Raw genomic sequence first — 25,547 nt, 5'->3', positions numbered from 1 at the left:
TCGCGGATCATTCGGCCTTAATAAAATTATGTATTTAAATTTTAATAGGATCCAATTAAGAAAATTTACAATACATAATTGCATAGATGAATTATTATCTTAATTTTGTACACCTTATATTTCTGCGTAGATTTAAACACTCTACATAAACATTCATTTCAATGTTAAGATTATTAAAATAAGTGTTTCACTTAATTTTGCTTAAAATACTTTAAAAATATGTTATTCATAGTATAAATGTTTTAAAAAATAATTACAAAGGTACTTTATATATATATATATATATATATATATATATATATATATATATATATATATATATATATATATATATATATATATATATATATATATATTACAAAAAAATGTTAAATAATGGAGGTTATTTTGCGGAGATTTCAAAAACCTCCTTAATTTATTAAAAACTATAATTTTTTGTGTTTATTTTGCAGAGGTTTTAAAAACCTCCTTAATTTATTAAAAACTACAATTTGTTGTGCTTAATTTGTGGAGGTTTATAACCTCTGCTAATTAAATATTATTTTTCCACTCTTTTCTCTTTAAAATAAAATAAATCATGTTTTCTTTCCGGCAAAAAAAAAATTCCTCTAAAAAAAATCACAAAACCCCTCAAAAAAATTCCCTCTCAAAAAAATCACAAAACCCCTCCAAAAAAAATTCCCTCAAAAAAATCACAAAACACCTCAAAAAAAAAATCCCTCTCAAAAAAATCACAAAACCCCTCAAAAAAAAATTCCCTCTCAAAAAAATCACAAAACCCCCTCCAAAAAAAATTCCCTCTCAAAAAAATCACAAAACCCCTCAAAAAAAAAAATTCTCTCTCAAAAAAATTACAAAACCCCTCTTTCAGTCACAGCTTCCTATTTCTCTTCATTAAAGATTCCCAAAACCCCTCTCTTCAGATTACCCCCAAAATTTCTCTCGGTTTCTCGTTACAGGCTTTGATTTTTCTTTTCTTCTCTCGCTTCCCAAATCCCCTCTCTTCAAAGGTACTTCCTCTCTTTGTTCAAAGGTCCGTTGCTCTTTACTTATTTTTGTTTTAATTAATCGAATCATCATCTTTGTTTTTTTTTTCTTTTTTTTATGTATATATTCGGACAAAATCAATACACACTTGATACAAGCATGTGTTTTGATTGCTATTACAAAGGGCAGTTATCTTCGGAGAGATTCGAAGGATTAGAAGGATTCAAAGAAAAAATAAGGCCAGGTATTGCGCAGTTATCTTCGGAAGCACTATTTTTATTTTATTTTAATATATCTTATCTTCTGGCATGTGTATTGTCTGGGCATTATTTTTATTTTACTCTGGTATTTCTTTCCCTTGTTTTGCAATGTGTATGCGTGAGAAATCATGGATGTTTGTGTAGTGTGGTGCGGTGCAGAGAAAAAATACTTCATTTAGATTTTGGCCTCGTGATAGAGATTATATCCTTCATTTTTCGGTGCAGAACATTCTTGTTATAATTGGGGCCCCTTAATTTTTTATTTATTATTAATTGATATGCTAGTTTACAAGCCTTGATATTCTTTTCTCTCTCTAGCTCTATACTATATACGATAAATTCCATGCGCCATTTTCAGAATAGAAGAATCAATTCCACCAGCTGATGTTAATTGTTAATCACCCTAAATTGTGCACTCCAGTTAAGGGATAATGCATTGGCATTCAACCAATGGGATAAGACATCATTTTGATATGATTGTTTCCTTATTTACATTATTGATTTAGTTTCCTACTTACTATTTGTATGTAATTGATTTATCTTGATTATTATCCCTACAATTAAGGGATTAGGTTATTACTGTAATTAAACATTGATCACTATTAATAAACAGCCAAGGGGACATTCTCTTTAGGATTTTTTTGGTACGTATAGAAGTTTTTTTTATCATGCTTAGTATAGGAGTTGCACACGTCACTAACAACCTATTGAATGTGTATAATACAAACTCTTAGTTATGCGTGTGATATACAATGAAGTCAGCTATTGATATTTTTGGTTAAACATAAGTTATTTTAAAGAATAATTTGTAAGGGAATTAAAGAGATCCAATTGATGCACAGCCACACTTCTTGTGTTTCGACGTTTCAGGAGGAATTGATCTTTGTATTTTATGGAATGAGACGCAAATTTAATGATGTTGAACAAACATATTTTATATGCAAGAACAAAGGGTAGTGTATGAAGCAATGAGTTCAATATTATGGTTATAATTCTAATATTATATATAAAGAAAGGGCTTCGATTCTTGGGGAAGACTTGCAAAGTACTCGAGCTTCCAACAAGCAAAGATAGACATCAATATATGGCTCGAGTCTACAAGCAACTTATATTGGCATTTCTTGTTGTGTGCATGTTTCCTAGTGGTTTACTACCAACCCCTGAATTCAGCTATTTCTTGTTAGGTACAAAACAGATTCCCCTGTAGCCGTATCAAAGTATGGTAATATATTATCATGGAAAAATATATCCTATGGCATCAGCATCTCTTTGGCAGTAGCAGATGAAAATTTAGTCGAGCTTGAGTATTGTAGTCTTAGCTTTGCAAAAACTAAACTTGGCTCATTTATTTAAACAAGTCTAACTGAAAGGTCGAACTTGACTCATTTATTCAAAGTATGACTCGAGGTTGGCTTGATTGAAAACTCCAAGGCTTGCATGACTTGTTTAGTTGATTTATAATTTAATTATTTTTTCTTTTATGAAAAATGTTTTTAAATTAGTTATTAACTTTATCAATTTAGTTCTACTTAATAAGCATTTTAATACCATATGGTAATCTAAAAATAGAAATGTGTTCAATATTTAATATGAATTCAAACATTATATACGATTACATTTTCATATCCAACTAGTACATATATGCCAGCTCAATGGAAATATATACTAACTTGTCGTATATAATACTAACTTAATTTCCTTATTTTTTTTAAAGCTTGTAGCTGAAGTTCTTGAGAGGTGTTGAAATTGGTTAGGCAATAACAAAAAACACATTCCCCTGCTTTCATTTACTGGAAGTTCAAAGGTAATTCCTCTCTCTCTTATTTTTGATTAAACATTGTAATCTTTATTTTTATGTGTTTACAACGTACATTACATTTTTATGATAGTATTTTTATGTTATGACCTCTACTAGTTAGCTAACAAGTGTAATTTATTATAATTTTTTGTAATTCATTTTTTTGTTGGTTCCATTGGTTTTTATTCTAAATACCTATTCTTATTTTATAACATATATGGTAGTAGCTGTAACATAAAAATTGGTATTGAATCTTAGGTTATGCTTCTTCCCCCACCAATTATTCTTTTTAGTTAGAATAATTATTATAGTTTTTCTTCTTAATTTATATTATAATTTTATTTAGGTATCTTTTGTAATGGATAAGTCATGGATTTCAAAGGCCCGAAACTCAATTGATTACTCCATTGGTTTGAGTAAATTCTTAGATTTTGCTTTTAAGAATGGAGCTGTAGGAGAAACGATTCGATGTCCATGTCCAAAATGTGGATTTATGAAATGGCAAACTAGAGACATAGTTGAAGATCACTTGCTATATAAACCATTTCCTCAAAACTATGTTATATGGGATCTTCATGGTGAAAAGCAAGCATTAGAATCTTCTCAAGTGGAAGATGTTTTCCAAGATAGTGGTGTCCAACCTCAAAACCCAATGGAAATGATGATCAATGACGCATTTGAACAATATAGGCAACATGACCCTAATGTAGGTGCATCACAACCATTAAATGAAGATGAAATAGTAAATGATGAACCAAGAGAAGATCATAATGTCTTTTATGAGCTTCTAAATGATGGGAGCCAAACATTGTATGAAGGAAGCAAGTACACAAAACTAGAATTTATAATCAAATTATATCATATAAAAGTTTTGTGTGGATTAAGCGACAAGGCAATGACTATGATATTGTATTTGTTAAATGACGCATTTGAAAAAGCAAAGTTTCCTCCTTCTATTTATGAGGCAAAGAAAATTATTAACAAGCTTGGTCTTGATTATAAAAAGATAGATGCTTGTCCAAAACACTGCATGTTGTATTTGGGAGATGATGAAAAAAGTTTGGATGCTTGTAAGCATTGTGGTACATCTAGATGGAAACCCAACAAGAAGAAGAAAATAGCTGCAAAGGTTTTACGTTACTTTCCATTGAAACCAAGATTGCAAAGATTGTTCACATGTCGTAAGACTGCAAAAGATATGAGATGACATGTTTTGGAAGACAATAAAGATGGGTTGTTAAGGCATCCAAGAGATGGAGAGGCATGGAAGACATTTGAATTAATCCATCCTGAGTTTTCTTCATATCCTCGAAATGTTCGCTTAGGCCTTGCTACTGATGGTTTTAATCCTGCTAGGACCTTGAGTTCTACCTATAGCATCTGGCCAGTTTTCTTAATTCCATATAATCTTCCACCTTGGATATGTATGAACCACACTTCCTTCATTCTATCAATGATCATTCCAGGCAAGCAATCTCCTGGAAATAACATAGATGTGTACCTAAAGCCCCTTGTAGAGGAGTTACGTGAGTTATGGAGTGGTGTGGACACCTATGACTCATCCTTAAATGAAAATTTTAGAATGCGAGCAGCTCTTATGTGGACAATTAGTGGCTTTCTTGGCTTAGGCATCATATCTGGTTGGAGCATACACACAGGATTGGCTTGCCCAACTTGCAATTTAGATGCGGAACCTTGTTGCCTTCGAAATTGTAACAAGTGGTGTTTTATGGGGCATCGTCGTTTTCTAAGTAGAAATCATAAATTTAGATTGAATCGTGTTCGCTTTGATGGAAGCATTGAAGAACGAAACCCACCATTAAAATTATCTGGATCTGACATTTTTCGACAAGTGGAACATATTAATACTACATTTGGAATTGGAGCTATTCAAAATGGAACAAGAAAAAGATCTAGACAAGAAGTCACACAGTGGAATAAAAGAAGCATATTCTTTGAACTTCCATATTGGGAGTCTAACTTGTTACGACATAATCTAGATTTTATGCATATTGAAAAAAATGTATGCGACAATATCATGTATACATTGCTCCATGAGAAGGATAAATCAAAAGACAACCTTAATGCTCGAAAAGACTTAAAAGAAATGGGCTTAAGGCCTGATCTTTGGCCAGATGATAATGGAAAGTATCACCTTGCTTTGTTTTCACTAACACGTGGTACCAAAAAGTTATTTTTGAAAACTTTGAAGACTATTATGGTTACTCAATTAACATTTCCAGATGTATTGATGAGAAACTTAATAAAATATCTGGGTTAAAAAGTCACGATTGCCATATTATTATGGAATAATTGCTACCACTAGCAATTTGTAACTTGTTGCCAGACCATGTGACTTCTGTCTTAGTGGAGTTCTGTTCTTTTTTTAGAATACTTTGTGGTAAAACTTTAAATCTTCCAGAACTTCAGTTGCTCCAAGATCGCATTGTGGTTACACTATGCCACTTAGAAATGTTATTCCCTCCATCATTCTTCACAGTTATGGTTCATTTAACTGTTCATCTTATAGAGGAAGCAAAACTTGGAGGCCCAGTGCATTATCGATATATGTATCCAGTAGAGAGGTAAAGATTTAAATAATTTAAATTTATGATGTTATATTACAAATATCTTACTTGTACACTCTTTAATTGTTAGTTATTTCTATAGGGAATTAGGTCACTTAAAATCCTTTGTGAGAAACAAGGCACAACCTGAAGGATCCATAGCTGAGGGGTATTTAGCTGAAGAGTCTCTTACCTTTTGTTCTCGGTACGTTGAAGATATCGAGACAAGGTTCAATAGACCTAAACATGTTTGTGATAACCCAATTGATAATGAGACTTTTTTTGTGTCCTCTATCTTCCCACAAATTGGAAAACCAGTAGGAGCTTGTTCAATGTTCACTTTAACTCCAATGCAAAAATTGTAAGCTCATCGATATGTGCTCCTTAATTGCACTATAGTCACACCATTTGTGGAGTAAGTAAAGTGACATAAACTTTTATTGTTATACAACTTATAAATAATAGTCATGTGTATTGATTATAATAATTAATTTATTTAGTGAATTTAGAGAATTCATAAAAAGGAGTTTAAGAGGAAGAAGACCTTCATCTACAGAGATAGAGAAAAAAGTCAATAAAGAGTTTGTTGATTGGTTTAGAAAGCGGGTGAGTAGTCATTTAGTGGATAGGTATTTTTTTACCGTCTTTGTTTCAAACTCTAACTTCCAATTTTTTTAGATTATGAATCCATATACAATGAATGAAATGTCTACTGATCTAAAGTTTTTAGCACGAGGACCCTTGGACAATGCAACAAGATTTATTGCATATAATATTAATGGATTCAAATTTCGAACCTTGGCTCGAGAAGAAGGATTAAAAACACAAAACAGTGGTGTTTTCTTAACATCTAACACATCATGTGTTTCAAGTAGCGTTGATGGCAACTTAAGGCAAGCAGATTTACCTTATTATGGGAAGTTGGAAGATATCATTGAGATTAACTACTATGGTCGATTTTCTGTTATTCTTTTTAAATGTAAATGGGCTGATACTACACGAGATAGAGGGTATAAAAAGGATTGTTGGAATTTTAATTGTGTTAACTTTGATAGATTGATTTATATTGGTGATCGTGAAGAACATGAACCATACATTGAAGCATCTCAAGCACAAATGGTGTATTATGTAGATGATGTAGTCAATGAAGGATGGAAGTGTTGTTGTACACATAAAGCCAAGAGATTTATATGACATGGGAGAAGAAGTAGAAGAAAATGCATATGAAAATGAGCCATACCAAGAGCAACAACTTGAACAATTTTCTAGGCTTGATGATCAATATGTACAATTGGCTACAAACCATCTAAATGATGATATAGTTGATTGAATTGTAACTCCTAAAATAGTAAGAAATTCACACTTGCCTAAATATGATATAGTTGATTGACTTATAAATGTTGTTATTATTTCATTTATTAATTATTTTAATCTTGTTTTAATTTTGATAGTATGTCATCTTAAATTTTATTATTCTTTATTTATTTTTCTCTTAATATTGTTGTCATGAATATGTAGTCATGCCAAAGGTAAAGCGTTTTAGAAATCCACAAAAATCAGCACCTCAACCACAATGTCCCTCACCAAGTGATTCCACACAAGCTCCTGAAGTCCCAACTAGTAATGTCCCTCTTTCTCATGAATCAACATCTGAAGTTCCAGCAATGAATCCTGAAATTTCTTCCCCACCAAGTGATTCCACACAAGCTCCTGAAGTCTCAATTGGTAATGTCCCTCTTTCTCATGTATCAACATCTGAAGTTCCACAAGAAGATGAAACAACTAGACGTCATGTTGGGCGTGAGTCTACACACTGTTGGACTGTTGAGGCAATAGGTATACAAGTATTGTATTTTATTTTTATTTTTGTAATTATCATCATATGAAGTATATTACATTTTCTTATTGAGAAATTCTTTTATTGTTAAAGACTCCGAAGAAACGATCAAGAAGATTAAGGTGAAAGTTAGGGGAGTCAATAGCTTACCTAGGGAGTTATGCATCATTGTGAATTTTGATGACCAAGGCCAAGCAATTGGTGAAGCACAGGCCTTGCTTGCAGGATTTCTTGGAACACTAGCAGTTGATTGCAAATTATTTCCTATGGATTATGATAGATGGTCTGGACCTTCAAGCGTACCTAAAGCTTATTTTGATGATTGCTTTGAAACAATTTTAAAGGTATGTCAATTAGTTATATCTACACCACTTAGAAACCCTATCTTTCATATATATATATATATATATATATATATATATATATATATATATATATATATATATATATATATATATATATATTATTTTGCATATGATATTTGATAAATTTGTCTTTTTTTTAGCCTCAATTTTATTTTAAGATTAATGAAGCTGGTGTAATACGGTATTGCAAATTGAATATGGGAAGAAAATGGGCTGCAAATAGACAAAGCTTATGGAATGAATTCAACGACCCAACCAAAACAAGAGATGAAATCATAAAAAATGTGCCGATAGGCATAGATAAAGATCAATGGGCTTGTTTTGTTCATTATCGTCATAAACCATCAACATTGGTACAATTAGATTGTTTTAATTATTGAATTGTTTTTATAGCTAATTATATGATTACTATTACAAGTTGTAAACTTGAAATTCCTTTGCATATAGGAACTTTGTAGGAGAAATAAAGAAATTCGAAGCAAGCAAGTTATTCCACACACTGGTGGATCCAAAGCTAATCCTAGAAGAAGAAATGAGTTGGTAATGACACTAAATGTTAACTTTTACTAATTAAAGAAGTTCAATGTTTACTTACTCTTTATTTATCTTAGTTGTTAGAAATTGGGAAGCTACCAAGTCGTGGACAATTATATATTGAAACTCATAAAAGGAAAGATGGATCATTTGTAAATAAAGCAGCAAAAACTATAGCGGTATGTTTTTCTTTAGTAACATTGTTTTCAAGGATTGTGCTTAATCTTAAAACTTTTGTAATTCCTTTTATTACATGTTTGCAGGAACAAATTGAAGTAGGATTGACTCAAAGCATAGTTGATGAATCTGAAGTTTCTCCTCTTGATGTTGTTGGTAGAGTGTTAGGGTTAGAGCACTCTGGGAGAGTGCGATGCATGGGATTAGGAGCTGTTCCTTCTAATACATTCAGGAACACAAGACTTCGAGCTTCTAGTCTGAGCTCTTCTTCATCTGATGTTGCCTTTCCATCTTCAAATCAATGGCAAGAGAAATACAACAATTTAGAATCAGCTTTTAAGGCCTACATGATAATGAAGGAAGGAAGGATCCCTGAAGAATTAGCTAGTTATTTCATTCCTGATCAAACACATGTAAGTAATTAATATGCATACATCATTATGTATATGTGAGGTATCCTAAAACTTGTTAGTATAATACACAATGTACTCTTAAAATTGTTTTACATATGTCTATAGTTTATTAATTTATTCACGCATATTAGTTAGGAAATACATTTTGTAATTGGTACGTGTGTTTATTAAGCTAATTAATTTACAGTTTTGTAGGTAGATTTTATAGTTAATCAACAATATTAAGGTAGAATTTTATGAATTTTGGCTAGCTCTTAATACTCTTTATCTCAAGTTAGGTCTTTAAGTAAACATACATGACCAATGTAATAACCATGCATAAGTTTAGAATATTAAAACAATTGTTTAGAATTAATTATTTTTATTGATGGTCATTATGATTTAGTATGTGTGATACACCCTTGTATATAGTATATGTGACTAAGTGTTTTTTCTTTTCTTATTTAAGCCAAATGATGCTTCAAGTGTTCCTAATACACCTTTGGATGCAAGAGGATCTTCTGGTGCTAGCAACCCTTAGTTTGCTTATAATGTATTTTGGATTTAAATTAAAAGTTTAGTACAATACTAATATTACTTTGTTATGGATTTTATGTCATACTTTGATTTACAATAGAAATTTGAATTATAAATCTTTGAACTATATGTTATTATTTTGGTTATTGAAATATAATTTCTACGTCCTCATTATGAGTTTTTTTATTACATTTTTTTATCGATATCATAAGAAAATGAAAAATTATAATACATGTAGATTATGAAACTAAAATGAGTATACAAAATCATTATATACAAGAAAATAAGGAGAATTAGAAAATCAATTGTAAAACATCTATTGCTAGCATGATTTAAAAAAAAACCCTCCATAGTATAGTTTTAAAACCTCTTTTAATAAACCTCCGCATCTAGCATAGGTTTAAAACCTCCTACAAAAAACCTCCATATTTAGTGTAGGTATAAAAACCTCTTCCAATAAACCTCCACAGTTAGCGTAGGTTTAAAACCTCCTTTAAAAAACTTCCACAGTTAGCGTAGGTTTAAAACCTCTACAAAAAAACCTCTGCAAAATGTTCTCGATACTAGAGGTTTTCGAAAACCGCCGCTAATTGCTTGTGGCGAATCTAACTGCGGAGGTTTTTGAAAACCTCTGTAATTTATTTTGTGGAGGGTAAAAACCTCCACTAAACAAAAAAATAACCTCCATTATTTAACAAATTTGTTATATATATATATATATGCAACTTCATATCATCTACTCCAATAAAAAAAAAATTAAACAATATTGTTTAAAGTTATGCAACACATGTAAACATCTTCATTGGAGATGTTTTAACATTCAATAATATATGAGATAAAATTAAGTTAATTTGCTAATATAACTAGTATTTTAACATGCGTATTTTACAAAATAAATATTTATTTTATATAACCAAAATTTATTTATTATAAACACTTTTAAATATACATAAACTATATTTTAATTAAAATTTGAAAAAAAATAAATATTTTTGAACATATGCATTATTTTAGAGATTTATGATACATTCTTTTTAAAATGTATTGAAATTCAAATTAAAACTAAAAATATTAAAAAAGATAGGTTGGAAGTATATTTAAATTTTGAATATAATATATATATATATATATATATATTTAAAATGTGGATTTGTTAATGTAGATTCACTTCACTTTTAGAGAATGTATGTTAGCAAAATTATAACTACAACTAATCTTAAAATGTACCCAGAGTAACTTGCTAACATAGTCCTTTTAAAAAAACATGCAGGTCTACTTTTAGTACATACTTATTGGTTTGCAAATATAGACCAATTAATTCTTTTAAAAGATGTATATTAGCAAATTATAACTAATTTATTTTATAGTATACTCCTTTTAAAAAATTATGTTGGTCTACGTTAGTAAATACTTGTTAGGAGAGTGAAGTTCACCCCTTCATGTAAAAGAGTAATTAATCCAAGTAAATATAAAACACATTGATGCAAGAATGGAGGTATGAGAAAACATAAGGTCTTACAAGTTTATAAATTAATATATATAGAGAATCTCTCATTTAATCTCTATAGTGGTACAAATTTTACCTTTTAGTTTTTATACTTAAAAATTATTCTTTTTAATTTCTATAAAAATATTTTTTAAAGTGCTTGTACATGGACTAAAAGGGGTTATTTCAAGTATATGAACTAAAATGTAAAGTTTGTATTACTAGGGACTAAATGAATATTTTTTTCTTAAAAATAAATATAAATAAGGAACCAAAATTTATTTAACTTCAAATAATATTTTGTAAATATTAAAGTGGGCTTTCAAAAGTTGTATCTTGTAATTTTAGAATACATATTTAGACATGTGTGTGAGGAAAAAAAACAAAGATAAATAAAAATAATTACTGAGTATATATGATTTTACCCATCTATAATCTCAATATTTTGATGCTCAAATAATAAAAAGTGTTTTCAAAATTAAACAATTGAAACATGATCATATCACGAGGGCTTGCTTGTTGCATGTGACATAAAAACGACCCTATTCTGAGTTCTCTAATGAAAATTTGTGGAATATTAAACAGGGCATCTAACGACCAATGATGGGCAATCACATGAGCTGTAGGAGATGGGCAGACAATAGAAAAAGTACATGTTTAGCGTCAGTCACGGTGAAAATGACAGCTTAACGGGACGATGGAAGATGATTAATTACTTTTATTGGTTGAAGAAGATGTGTTAATCATATAAATCTTTTCATACTATATTTAATTTTTATGAATAAAAAAATGTAACGTAACAGGACGATGGAAGATGATTAATTAGCTTTTTCACTCTTCTGTGGGTCTCACCTAATAAAATGAAGTTCAGGCATGTTGGTTGTTCCATCCATGGTTAGGAAGATACTAGAAGTACATAACAGAGATTAACAGACATGCATAATTTGTATTGACTCCATGATGGATATGGAAAATCATAATCAGTCAAGTGTATTAATTGTTTGCTTAAGTGTGTGTTTGATGAAAGGAAAACAACGATGGAAATACTAAAACATGGTTGGGGAGGTTTAAACGTGTTTTGATTCTTAAGCTAAATATCTTTAGTCAAATCATGTGAATTAGGTTTTCACCTAGATGTATATTGGGTCGTGTCACGTGGCCCAAGGTTCAGAGTCTGTGGCGGACTCAAGCAATGGCGGATGCATATACATAGGTGTGGGAAAATGGTTCTCATAAGATTTTTTTTATTTGTACATGTAATAAAAAGAAATGTACCCATAAAAAATAGATATTGTACTCTTTAGATAACTTATTTTAAATGAATGTAAAATTATAAGAAACAATAAAATAAATTATTATTAATTTCATTATTTTTATTCTTTTATTTTATAATATTAACAATGAAAAAATTATAAAATATTTTCAAACAATGAAAATGTTATTTTATAATATTAACAATGAAAAAATTATAAAATATTTTCAAACAATGAAAATGTTTAGAGGATAATTTTAATTTTTTTTGCTATGACATTATGTATTGATAAATGCTTGAGATATTTTTTTTGCAAAAATATTATAATCTATTAGGTTAATTATTTTTTCTCCTTTTTTTTAAAAAAATTTCACTTATAGTCCCCTAATCAATTTTTTAATGTTTTTGATTCCTATCATTTTCTTCAATTAATAGTTATAATTCCTACTATTGAGTAACCGAGGTTAATTGATGATGTAACTAGTCATGTTAGTAGTCCACTAACTTGTTGTGTCATCAAGGAGGCAATCATGTGTAATTTGTTTTAGTAAATTATGTTATTTTTTCAATATCTCATTTGTCCATATTAGTTGATAATGTCAAACAAGTTTATAAAAAATTAAAAAATTTTCAAAAAAAATTATGTGGTTGTCCGGTCAAATTTATTGATGGTGTAATAAGTCACTACTACTATAAATATTACATCATCATTTAATATTATTACTCAATAACAATGACTAAAAGTGTTAATGAGAAAAAAATATAGAGACAAAAAATACTAAAAATTTAGTTAGGGACTAAAAGTGAAATTTGCAAAACAAAAAATTTAAGCAAAAACATAATTAATCCAAAACTATTTTTTGTTCCCACTAAGAAATATTTTTGGACCCCCACCGGACCCAAGTTATCCAAAGGGGTGCATTTGCACTCTTGGAGTTTGAGAGAAATTTAAGAATAATTTGACCCATTTGTCTTCAATTTTTAGTTTTTGTCCCTGTTTATATTTTATTGACTATTTTTTTCTTATGTTTTGTTCCTTTTTTACTTTATTTGATTAGACATTTCATTCTATTTTATATCTTATTTTCACATATATGATAATAAATATTTTTATTTTTTCTTTACAAAAAACTTGCCCCCACTCACTTCGGGTTCTGGATCCACTGCTACTCAGAGTAACTACTTAACTGTCTATCTTCATCTACCATTATATAAGGCATTTCATGTCTACAGCTACACATCTAAGCCTAGACTAGCCTAGTTGTAACACCATAAAAACCCTACAATTCAGTTTTTAGTTTTATCTATATTAATAAATTTTAGATAATTACATTTAATTTATTTTTTCATGATATGATTTATATGTTAAGAAATATAAGTCATTATGTTGATTAAAAATAAAATGAAGTGCTTAATATCTATATTGTTTTGTTTACTTGTCTAAGCGAGATAATTACCTACAAATTAATTTTAGAGTGACTTATTGATGAAATAATTTGACAAAGGTTAATTTAATGAATTTAGAATGAAGTTTGAGAGCCCATATATTAATTTTGTTTCTCTGAAAATATAGAAGAAGGAAGTTTATGCACCAATATCCACTTATAAAAACACAAGTTAGGACCCTTAATCCTATCTGTTGAAAAAAAATACACTCATATCTTTATTAGTCAAAAATCACATAATCAAGATCAAGAGACAACACTACAAACAAAGTATAAAAAGATCACAAATTTGTTTAATGTGGTTTGAATTCTTATCCCTACATCAATACTAGTTAATTTGTTAATGCAGATCAAGACATCATCCCTACATCTACGACCTCAATTTGTTTAATGTAGTTCGAACCATCATTCCTACATCGACGATCTCCTCATAATAATTTTTTAGGACAAGTTGGAAAAACTTGCAAACCTTCCCTCCACATGAACCCTCTCTCACCTAGGGTGGTGACTGTTAGTCGTCATTTACAACTAACTTTTATATTGAAAAGCATTATGAAATCTGTCTTTTCCCCAACTTATAGTTCTTTTTGTAGGTTTGTACATATTTTTATGTTTAATTTAATTTTTAGGCAGTAGATATCCCCTTCATTGTGAATTAATGTGTTTTCAACTTCAGTTTCTGGTGAAAAGATGAAGAATAAGAAGGTTGCAGTAGTTGGTGTCTCGCTAAGCGAGGCATATGCGCTTAGCAAGCAACATCCGCTAAGCGAGACATCAGCTCATTTAGCGAGTGAGAAGAATCTGGAAGAGAATCTGCCACGCATGCACGCGCTTAGTGCGTCATCAGCTCGCTCAGCGAGTTGTTTGTCTTCTCTCGTGCTAAGCGCGCCCAGCTCGCTCAGTAGAAATTCACTAACTCACGCTTAGCGCGAAATGGCGCTAAGCGAGCCTTCAAGGACAGAAAGTCCTTAAAAGCTGAAGTTGGCGAAAAATAGGGATATGCTTGAGAGCCTATGCAATAAAGAGACATAACAGGACAAGGGAGCACCAAAAACCTCATCTTTCAAGAGGATTCTAGGTTTTAGAGTGATTTTTAGGTTCTTAGAGGTGGAGGAGACATTCCTACCACTATGTAATATGAATTTTTCTTCCAAAACCTCCTATTGTAACTGAAAGGTGATAACTTGCCATGGAAGGCTAAAGCTTTTGTTGGGAATTTCTGCTGAGCCTTGATGTAAATATTCTTTACTATCTATTTAATGTTGTTTTGATGTGTTCATTGCTCCTATCTGCACTTAATTCTTGCATGCTTTTGGTCTGATCATCCATTTGTGTGTAAAGTTAGGATTTTTAGCATTGGAAAATGTTTGGAATCCTTAGAATTAGATAGAGCAGGGCTAGATAACTGCATTACTGGACACAGAGTGTAGGGTTTTAGTTTTTAATATGTTGTAATCGTAATGCAATTCGTTTAGGTTAAGTTCGACGAGACATCTGAGAACGAGGTTTAAATAGAATTAGTCCATTCACATGAGGAATCGGTGTGTGGTACAATTGCCCTCAGCATAGAACACAGAAACAATCTTAAATAGAGAAAAACACTTAATTGCATCAAGTCACTCAATAGAAAGGCCCAAGCTTTTAATCATCTATTTATTTCTCGCATTTACTTAGTTAATTTTATAGTTATCTTTAGAATTGCAACTATATCTTGTTTTTATTTCCATTTCATGATGTTATACAAATGTCTACTTATTGAATGAACGCTTTTCTGAATGAAACAAACTTCCTATGATTCGATACTTGGTTCTTACCATTTTATATTACTTGTGACTCAGTGCACTTGCTGACAAATTTTGCAGTTGTCCTAGAGGTGGAACAAGTATTTTGGCGCCATTGCAGGGGAGTTTCTTTCCATTTAAGAAAGTTTAGTTCAGTTTGTAGGCATTGATTCTTTATTCTTTTATTAATTTTGTGTGATTAGTTAGTTAGTTCAGAATTTATTTTTCTCTTGGAATTGGTTGACTGCTACTCTTGTTAGTGCTTTGTATGCGGGGTAAATCTTCTGCAGGTGATTTAGCTCTATTGGATTTGGAGATTGAAGTTATTTGTAGGAGGAACAACACAAAGCGAAGAAGAAAAATCTTGTAGGACAAGACAACACCACTAAGTTACGAGGGAACTAATTAAAATTTAACACAATAAGTTTTGTCTTTTAACTCGTATTTTTGTTTTTCTTAACTATTTTGTTAAACTTTTCCTTTCTTGAGAGTCTATCCTTGCAAGGTGGAATTTCAGAAGAACTTACTCCATGATGAAATTTTAGAAATGGAAGACCTTTTTAAGAGGTGGACTGATCATCTTGACAACACATGATCAAGGGTCAGCTAACCACCACTGATAAATTGTGATTTTTGTGGAGGAGAGCATTACAATGACAATTGTCATCTACTCCAATAATAACTCTGGGTGGGGAGAGGAGTTAAGGCCTTACAATCAATACAAAGAAGAAAGAACTCCTAATCTTGAAAGTGTGTTTGAAGAATTCATAGCATACCATGCTAGCTCTAAAGCCAATCAAAACTCAGTGCAAAATCAGGAAATTCAATTTGTCAAGATTGTAAAGGAAGAAAGGCATGGAGAACAAGAGAAAGCCTTAAGTGTCATTCTTTCCTTGATCACTAACACCTCTCTTGCAATGATTTGTAAGGTACTTCCAAAATACATGAGTTTCATGGAGTTTCTAACTAAAAGGCAAAAATGCAAGGAAGACGTGTTATATGTGACTTTCATGCCACCTTGAAGGCATTTGACTTGTCAAGCTAATGACATTAAAGAAGCGCTTACTGGGAGGCAACCCAGCTTTTCGTTTAGTTTCTTAATCATTATTTTTTGTTTACTTTTGCATATAGTTAGGATTACTTATTTGTGCTTGTATGAGAAAATGATTAGCATGTTTTGCATTTTGATTTGGGGTTGATTAAGCTTCTCTGAAGCTATGGATGAAAAAAATAACTTAGAAAATTTTGCAGTCATCAACTAGCTCAGTGCGCCTTGTGTGCTAAGCGAATCTTTATTCATGCGCTAAGAGCATCAACCTCTACTCATTGGCTGAAAGGGCTTCCCTGAGCGAGCCCTGTGCACTAAGCCCAAAAACCTCTCTAGAATTTCATCTTTTGGAATTGGGCTAAGTTAGTCATCTAGCTAAGCGCACATCAGCATCTCGCAAAGCGCCTTTGTACGCTAACCACAATTTCCTCTCTGTTGGACCATTCATGTGAATTGGGCCCAGCTGGTCAACCCGCTAAGCCCAAATCCCTCTCGGGTTTGGAATTGTGCTAAGCGAGAGTCTCTCGCTAAGTGAGCCCCACTACTGCATCAGGAAGCACTTTATTTGTGATTTGTAATGTTGCTGTTAGGTTAGCTATTAGATGCTATGTTGTTAGGGGTTTAATTCCACATGCAATGTATGTTCTTTTGTGCGGATTTGATTAGGTTTTGAGGCCTAATAGAGGCCTGTGGTAGGGGGCTGAAAAGCCCCAAGTTTTTTGGAAAATTCGATGTGCTCGCTAAGCGCGCCTACGCGCTAAGCGAGTTCATCATTTTTTGTTGAATTTCTGGGTTTTTGGATGAACTCGCTAAGCCGACCCTATCCCGCTAAGCATGTTCATCAATTTTGTTTGAATATATGAATGTTTGTATGATGAATTCCGCTGGGACAATTTTGAATAACCACTGTGAGAGGAATGTTAACCTTTTTGTCATTGAGTACGATGAATTCTGCCGGGAGCTGATCAGGCGAAACTGGCACAAAGCCTTGACCTAGCATATGGACGGGCACATTGATGTGGCCCTGGTCAAGGATTTCTACTTGAACCTGTATGATCCAGAAGATAAATCTCCAAAATAGGTTCGAGTCAGAGGAAAGCTGATTAAGTTTGATGCGGCATCACTGAATGCATTTCTAGAGGCACCACCTCCTCACAACTTATTCTAGATTCTGTTGGACGCACACTAATCCTCAAGAGCTTTCCTCCAAGCTCTGTATTCCAGGGTGCGGGTTCGTTTTAAATGCTGAAAGAGCACCCTGGAAGCTCCTAAGGAAGGACTTGACTACCTTGATCTAGACGTGGAGTGTGCTCTCATACTCCAACCTCGCCCCCACCTCTCACACGTTCGACCTTAATATGGACATGGCGAGGTTAGTCTACGGGCTGATCATAAGGATGGATATGGACATGGGCTTCCTCATTTCAGGACATATATCGTAGATGGCCCAGTCCAACTCCTCTCGGCTTGGCTTTCCCGCACTAATTACAACTTTGTGCATAGCTAGAGGAGTCGTATTCGATTCTCTAACCTTTGAGTCCCTCAGCCCTACCATTAATTTGGCTTATATAAAGAAGAACTGTTGGAACCTGGATGATCCCATGATCACTTTTCCAAACCCGCAAGGCTAGGCTAGGGGACCATCAAAGGCGTCCACAACAACCCCATCTTTTGCTTCTTCTCCAGCACCAGTTCCTCTTACTTCTCTTCCACCGCCATCAGTTCCAGCACCTGTCGGCACCTCCACTCAGAGCTCAGATCTTATGGTGTCGATGCTGCAGAGCCTCCACCATGGCTTATGCCTGGTGATGCAGAGTATTCACGACTTGGCTCAGCATCGGCCCATTATTAGCATGGAGGATTTCATGGAACAGGTGGCATGGCCAGGAGTCCAGCCTTCTCCTTTGGGGAGAGGTGAGGCTTCTGCAACCCAGGAGCCTCAGCCGCAACATCAGCCAGACATCGCACATGAAGCCATGCCAGAGATGACTCCACGAACCTCACCAGTCATCGCACCAGTTATGGAGGTCTCTGAGGATGAAAAAGGCATCGAGGACACAGATTATGCAGCAGATTTAGAGGTGGCGCAAAGTACCTGGGATCCCTGGCCTACAGCTGCACAGGAGATACTTCAGCCAGCCCAGGATACTCCTTATTCACCTCAGGGCGAGCAAACACCAGCCCGGGATGATTGAAGACAGGGCTTTATCTTTATTTTTGTCATTTATATTCAGTTTTTAATTTCAGCTTTAGTATAGTTATTCAATTATTTAGTAGACTTTACAACTTGTTGAATAGTTTACAGTTTTGATTGTTATTGCAGTGGTTTGTTTGATCTGAAGATTTTATGTTTGTGAATGATTTGAACTGATTGATTTCATGGATTGAGTGAATTGCAATGATTAGATCATATGCTTTGAATAAGTATGCAGTAATTAGAAGAGAAAGAACATGAATTAGGGGCATGACTGAAAATGTTAGTTGGTTTGACAGATAAATTGTGAAGGTAATCATTAGCCACAATCCGGTGAGTTGTGTCATCCTAATTATGAGAGAAAAACTAGCATTGGGTACTAATTTTTGCATGAATCTCTGATTACTGAATGAATGCATGAGTTTGAAGATGATGAAGGCCATGATTGATTGAAATAGCCACTTAGCCAAAGAGCTTACCCTGTTCATGAATGATTTATCCCTTGCACCTATGTTGAGCTGAAAATTGATTGATTAACTTGAACCCTGAGCTTGTAAATTGTAATCTCCATCTACCTTTTCTTAGGTTGTAGGAGATCATCATAGTTCAATGCAAATTTGTTCCAAATTTGGGGGAGATTATTGGGTGACAACAAGTGTGGTAAGGCAAATAACAGCACACACAATAATATCAAAAAGCAGCAAGTAAAAGCTGCTAAAAAAAAGAGAAAATTCGAGAATAAAAGCTGAGTGTGTGCTGTTATTGAAGCTAAGTGAAGCAAAGTGCTGTAAATATTGAAAGGCAAGTAATAGAGTTGGAATAAAAGAGAAAAAGAGTTGATCTAAGGATGAATGTTCTCCTAGAACTTAAGCTTTTGCATCCTAGAAAAACCATGAATTGTTTGTAGCCCAGCCTCATTACAAGCCAAGAAAAGTCCTTCGGATTCAATTTGCATGTTTGTGACTGTATGGCATGAGATGAAATTCAAAAATTGGGACTTATGTTGGTTGTTGATTGAGAAATTACCTAAACACTTGTGCTTGAGTGAAATAGTGACCGTGAGGAATTGGCTTGATGAACCTTCCTTCATATCTATCTTGCTTGCTAGCTTATTTCACTTGTGTTGCTTAATAACCATGTTCCTATCTTTGAAAATTTGCATATCTTGTGAAAAGTTGTTGGTTGAAGCATTGTATGCCACTTGTGTCATGTGATTGAATGCTTGGAAACAAACACAATTTTGAATAACCACTGTGAGCTTGTCACTTGAGGACAAGCAAAATTGTAAATTTGGGAGAGTTGTTAGTCGTCATTTACAACTAACTTTTGTATTGAAAAGCATTATGAAATCTATGTCTTTTCCCCAATTTATAGTTCTTTTTGTAGGTTTGTACATATTTTTATGTTTAATTTAATTTTTATGCAGTAGATATTCCCTTCATTGTGAATTAATGTATTTTCAACTTCAGTTTCAGGTGAATAGATAAAGAATAAGAAGATTGCAGTAGCTGGTGTCTCGCTAAGCGAGGCATATGCACTTAGCGAGCAACATTCACTAAGCGAGACATAAGCTCGCTTAGCTTAGCGAGTGAGAAGAATCTAGAAGAGAATCTGCCATGCATGCACGCGCTCAGTGTGTCATCAGCTCGCTCAGCGAGTTGTTTGTCTTCTCTCGTGCTAAGCACGCCCAACTCGCTCAGCAAAATTTCACTAACTCGTGCTCAGCGCGAAAATGGCGCTAAGCGAGCCTTCGAGGATAGAAAGCCCTTAAAAGCTGAAGTTGGCGAAAAATATGGATATGCTTGAGAGCCTATGCAATAAAGAGACGTACAGGGCAAGGGAGCACCAAAAACCTCAGCTTTCAAGAGGATTCTAGGTTTTAGAGTGATTTTGAGGTTCTTAGAGGTGGATGACACATCCCTACCACTGTGTAATCTGAATTTTTCTTCCAAAACCTCCTATTGTAACTAAAAGGTGATAACTTGCCATGGAAGGCTAAAGCTTTTGTTGGGAATTTCTGCTGAGCCTTGATGTAAATATTCTTTACTATCTATTTAATGTTGTTTTGATATGTTCATTGCTTCTATTTGTACTTAATTCTTGCATGCTTTTGGTTTAATCATCTATTTGTGTAAAGTTAGGATTTTTAGCATTGGAAAATGTTTGAAATCCTTATAACTGGATAGAGCAGGGCTAGATAACTGCATTATTGGACACAAAGTGCAGGGTTTTAGTTTTTAATATGTTGTAATCGTAATGCAATTCGTTTAGGCTAAGTTCAACGAGACATCCGGGAACGAGATTTAAATAGAATTAGTCCATTCACGCGAGGAATCGGTGTGTGATAGAATTGCCCTCAGCATAGAACACAAAAACAATCTTAAATAGAGAAAAACACTTAATTGCATCAAGTCACTCAATAGAAAGGCCCAATGTTTTAATCATCTGTTTATTTCTCGCATTTACTTAGTTAATTTTATAGTTATCTTTAGAATTGCAACTATATCTTGTTTTTATTTCCATTTCATGTTGTTATACAAATGTCTACATATTGAATGAACATTTTTCTAAATGAAACAAACTCCCTGTGATTTGATACTCGTTTCTTACCGTTTTATATTACTTATGACTCAGTGCACTTGCTGATAAATTTCGTAGTTGTCCTAGAGGCGGAACAGTGACCCCTCTTCAGGTTGAGTAATTCTTCTCATCTTAAGAACATCCATATATAGACCTAGCATTACAATCTTAAGAGAGAAAACAAATCTCTAATTTACAAAATATATCCTTAATTCTAAACAAAATCCTAGAAATAAGACAATATCCTTTTTTAAAATCTAAACAATATCTTAGAGATTTGCAATTATAAATTTGAATTGTTTCTCAATACTAGTATAGTGATGCGTTGTTAATTTGGTGATTTTTGAGTCATTTCTCTTCATCTCTTCTATCTATCACTCAAAGGTACGGGGAGTTCTTCAATCACCCTCATGAATATGCTTGTTGTGGTGTGTTTGGGCTGTTATGGGTGTTCTAAAACTAGGAAATGACTTTTGGTTTGAGATCATGTTGCAAAATAACGAAAATGCTTCATTTTCTTGTTTGGCTAAAACCTATTACAAATTTTAATTTATTTTTGGAACACTGATATTTTTATTGGAGGACTATGTTATAATTTTCAAGGTCTTTGGATCTTGTCGGAATTTTTCTAGAATTTTCGGAAAAATCCTTCTATTTTAATCAAATTATCTTTCTCTTTTCTCAAATATTTCAATTTCAATTTTTGAATTTTCATAATTTTTATGGGTTGAATATGGAAAATAAGTAGGTACGGATCTCACCCTAGCCATGGGGAATGCCCACAAGAATTGACCAAGCCAAAAGATGAGTGGAACAAATTTTAATGAACCAGTATATTGAAATTGGACTCTTGGACAAATAAGACATTTAATTTGGGGGAAAATTGTTCTGCAATGTATTGGACTTGGGAGAATTTATTTGTTGAACTATGGACATGTAGGAATGTATAATAATTCTGTGAGAATTTATTGTATGCAGAAAACATTTTCTATGAATTAAATGGTGTGAATCAATTTTCCAGGCAGTTGTTGAAAATAAATATTATTCAAATATTTTGCATGAGATTTAAGTCTCTATAAAAAAAATATATGTTCACTTAACATGTTAATTAAGCTATGTATAAGATTTCGCAATTCCAAGATGATTAAGTATTTTTGGGATTTTCAAGATGATGATTTCAAGTGATAGGATAAAATTTGTTTTTAATTGAAATAATTTATTATTTTAGTGAATTTGGGTTTGTGTTGAATTATATATGATTACAAGTATCACGGTCTATTTTGGTGAATTTCTGATTTGAAATGTTATTTTTAGTATTTTGTGAAATTAAATACTACTGTATTGAATGCTCTTGAAATTGAAATAAATATTATTTAAGGTGAATTTGCTATGAATGCTTCTAGACAACGGATCCTAGCTCAGGAGGAGGATACTTGTCCATATATGTGTAGTTATAAATTTATTGTGATTTATTTTCATGTGTGATATTTACCTTGTGAACTGAGGCTTGGAGAGTCAAAATTCTAGGCTTTGAGTTTGGTGCGCATGATATTGTTTGATTTTTGGATGATGATGGTTGGGGATAGGGAATTGAGACCCATGGGTGAAAATAGACTCCGAGAGAAGGGCATTTATGGAAATTAATAATTATTGACCGAGAAGTTCATTACGGAAAATAGTGAATAAACTGCTAAAAAGAGCCTGAACACTTAATTATGAATTGGCTTTAATAATGGAGTTACTTAAGGATGGCACATGGACTTAGAAATTAGTTTAGTACATATGTAAGGACTTGGAAAACCATGACATAATTGAGCATAAAACATCAAGAGTGGTGAAGAATGTCAAAATGTAATAAGACCATGTAGTCACGAATGTTGGTTCATGACGGGATGTGTGTTTGAATGCACATGTGTGTGATGTTTGTTCATCATTTCATTTGATTGTGAAGATTGAGGAAATAGAAACTTTCCATTTTAGGGTCAAGCGTGATTGAGAACAATGAAATGGCATTGAAGCGAGATGCTCATTTATTGAGGATCAAGGCTCATGCGACTTGTGGTCGTGAAGATGAAGTGGATCATGTGAGATGTCCTATTGTATTCATTTGTTTGTGCCTGTGAAAGGATCTGTACTATTGTGAAGCGGTGTCTCATACTGTGGCAACATAAACCACATTGATCTATGGTGCAATCCTGGTGGAGAGTGTTGTTGAGGGGTCAATCCTCGAAGCAACAGATGACCACATAGTAATATCTAGGAGATGATCACATGGCATGCTCATCCTGGGGTATGGCATTTAGTCATGATGTTAGATCACATGAGCCAACTCAACAATCCTCACATAGCGTAACATGCTTTTCGTAATGTCTAATTAAGTGGTTTTAATTAATTTGCAAGCGTAATTAAATTTAAATTAAGTTCTCTAATTAATTAATTAATTATGAGGTGATGGTTAGTGGTATTTATATCCATATTTATCTTTATGCTTAAACCATGTTTTATGAGTGATTAGTTGGTTTTTAGAGTGTTTGGGCCTTGAGTGATTGGAAATGGGTGGTTGACTTAGTGAAGTGTGGGGTGTGAAGAGAAGGAAGTTAGAGAGTCATAAAATCCTCTGAGACTCTTTGGAAATTTGAACCCAAATAAAAAAAATATCACTATCTACTATCTCCTTCTCCAAGAGAACCATTCTCTTGGGAGCTTGAGTTTTGGTCCTCCTCGTGCAGAAGAAAGCTTTTTCCTCCTCTCCTTGTTGTTCTTTGTGTTGTTCTTAGTGTGGTAAACTTGTGTTTGATTTGTTTTTTGCCCTTAAAGTGCTTTAGATGACGCTTTGAATAGTAAAAAAAGTGTTTCCAAAGGTGAAAAAATTATTTAAAGCACTTTAAGGACAAAAGAGAACACAATCACATTTTGCTAGGACTAAAATGAAAACAAAATTTTTCCAAGGACAAAAAAGAAAAAAAAACACTAAATTACAGAGACCAAAAATGTATTTATGCCTTTTCAATATCCTCTATGTAATCCAACTCAATGAGCATTATCTCAAACTACGTTTTAGCCCTGGGTTCATATTCCATCTTATCTGGTTTGTCTATGTTTTTTTTTTTTTTTTTTAAGGACTCCTTGTATCACTTGTGGATTTCTTTTAATCTCCTTTCAAGGTTATGACTTGCATTTCATCATTGAGGAATTTCATGGTCAAATGAAATTGTTGAATAGCTTTTAATGTATTCAAGGTCGGTCTACCCAATATGGTGTTTTAAGACAATTATAGCTTTGTTACAATGAACCTGACGATGATCGTTCTGGTCACTAGTGCCTTCCCAAAGGTCACATGCAATGTGGTGACCAGAGGAACCTATGAGGTCTTCGCTATAGGGGAGCAACTCCAACTATGGGATTTTTTAGATTCCTAAGGAAATCATTAAACACGATATCCATAAAGCTACCTATATCGACCAACAACCGATGTACCTCCTTGTTGTTTATAAAAGTTTTCACTGATAGGGAATAATTGTGGTTTGGAACAATTGACACGTTTATGTCTTTATTGTCAAAGATCAATGGTAGAGGTTTTCTTTTGACCGACTCATGATTTCTTCCACCATGCATAACGGTTAAGACTTCTCTCACATGTCTCTTCCAGACATTGTTTGAGGGACCTCTGATGTGATCCTTATTAGGAGCGAATCACTTGGTATAGGTCAAGGAATCGGATGACGCCACTTCCATAGATGGAAGATAAGTCAAGGGTAGACGCTACAAGAGTTTAACCTTGACAAGTTCAGAATTGGTTAGACAAGGAACCTAGAGATAAGCTCTCACGAAATACACAAATATTTTCTCGAAAATGCCAAAAGTCCTTTCCTTCAAAATAAGTTGAATACATATAGTGTAGCTGATAGTTGGTGCAGCTGAAAAGGCATAGGATTCAACCACCAATTTTATTTAATTAAAATTACAAAAATAGAAAATATTTGATATGGGCCTTCAAATTAGTTTGGGCCTTCAGCAATCAAGATTCTTAGGAGTGTCTTTGGGCCTTCGTCCTTCTCTTCTTGGGCCTTGTTGTTAGTCGTCGTTTACTACTAACTTTTGTATAGAAAAGTTTTCCAAAATGTATATAAACCTCCCAATTTATGGTTCTTTTTGGTAGGATTGTAAATAAATTTTTTTTGTTTTGATCTCTGCACAGCAGAAGCCTCTTTACATGGAATTAATATTAAATTTTCTTTAATTTCAGGAAAAAAGGAGTTATTTTGAAGAAGTGTCAAAGGAGTCATTGCGCTAAACGAGTTCAATGC

General features: G+C 32.9%; 1 long non-coding RNA gene across 1 annotated transcript; it reads left to right on the top strand.

Annotated features, from left to right (window-relative positions):
- Positions 1–1,197: 1,197 nt before the first annotated feature.
- On the top strand, positions 1,198–7,381 carry LOC102667727 (uncharacterized). The gene is made up of 3 exons (XR_001385664.3): positions 1,198–1,231; positions 2,962–3,051; positions 7,131–7,381. It is a non-coding gene; the product is annotated as an uncharacterized lncRNA (long non-coding RNA).
- Positions 7,382–25,547: the final 18,166 nt, after the last annotated feature.

This window comes from Glycine max, chromosome 17, assembly GCF_000004515.6.
Source record: "Glycine max cultivar Williams 82 chromosome 17, Glycine_max_v4.0, whole genome shotgun sequence".
NCBI classification, from domain to species: Eukaryota; Viridiplantae; Streptophyta; class Magnoliopsida; order Fabales; family Fabaceae; genus Glycine; species Glycine max.
Note: the sequence above shows the minus strand (reverse complement) of the source record. Positions and strands in the feature narration are given on the sequence as shown.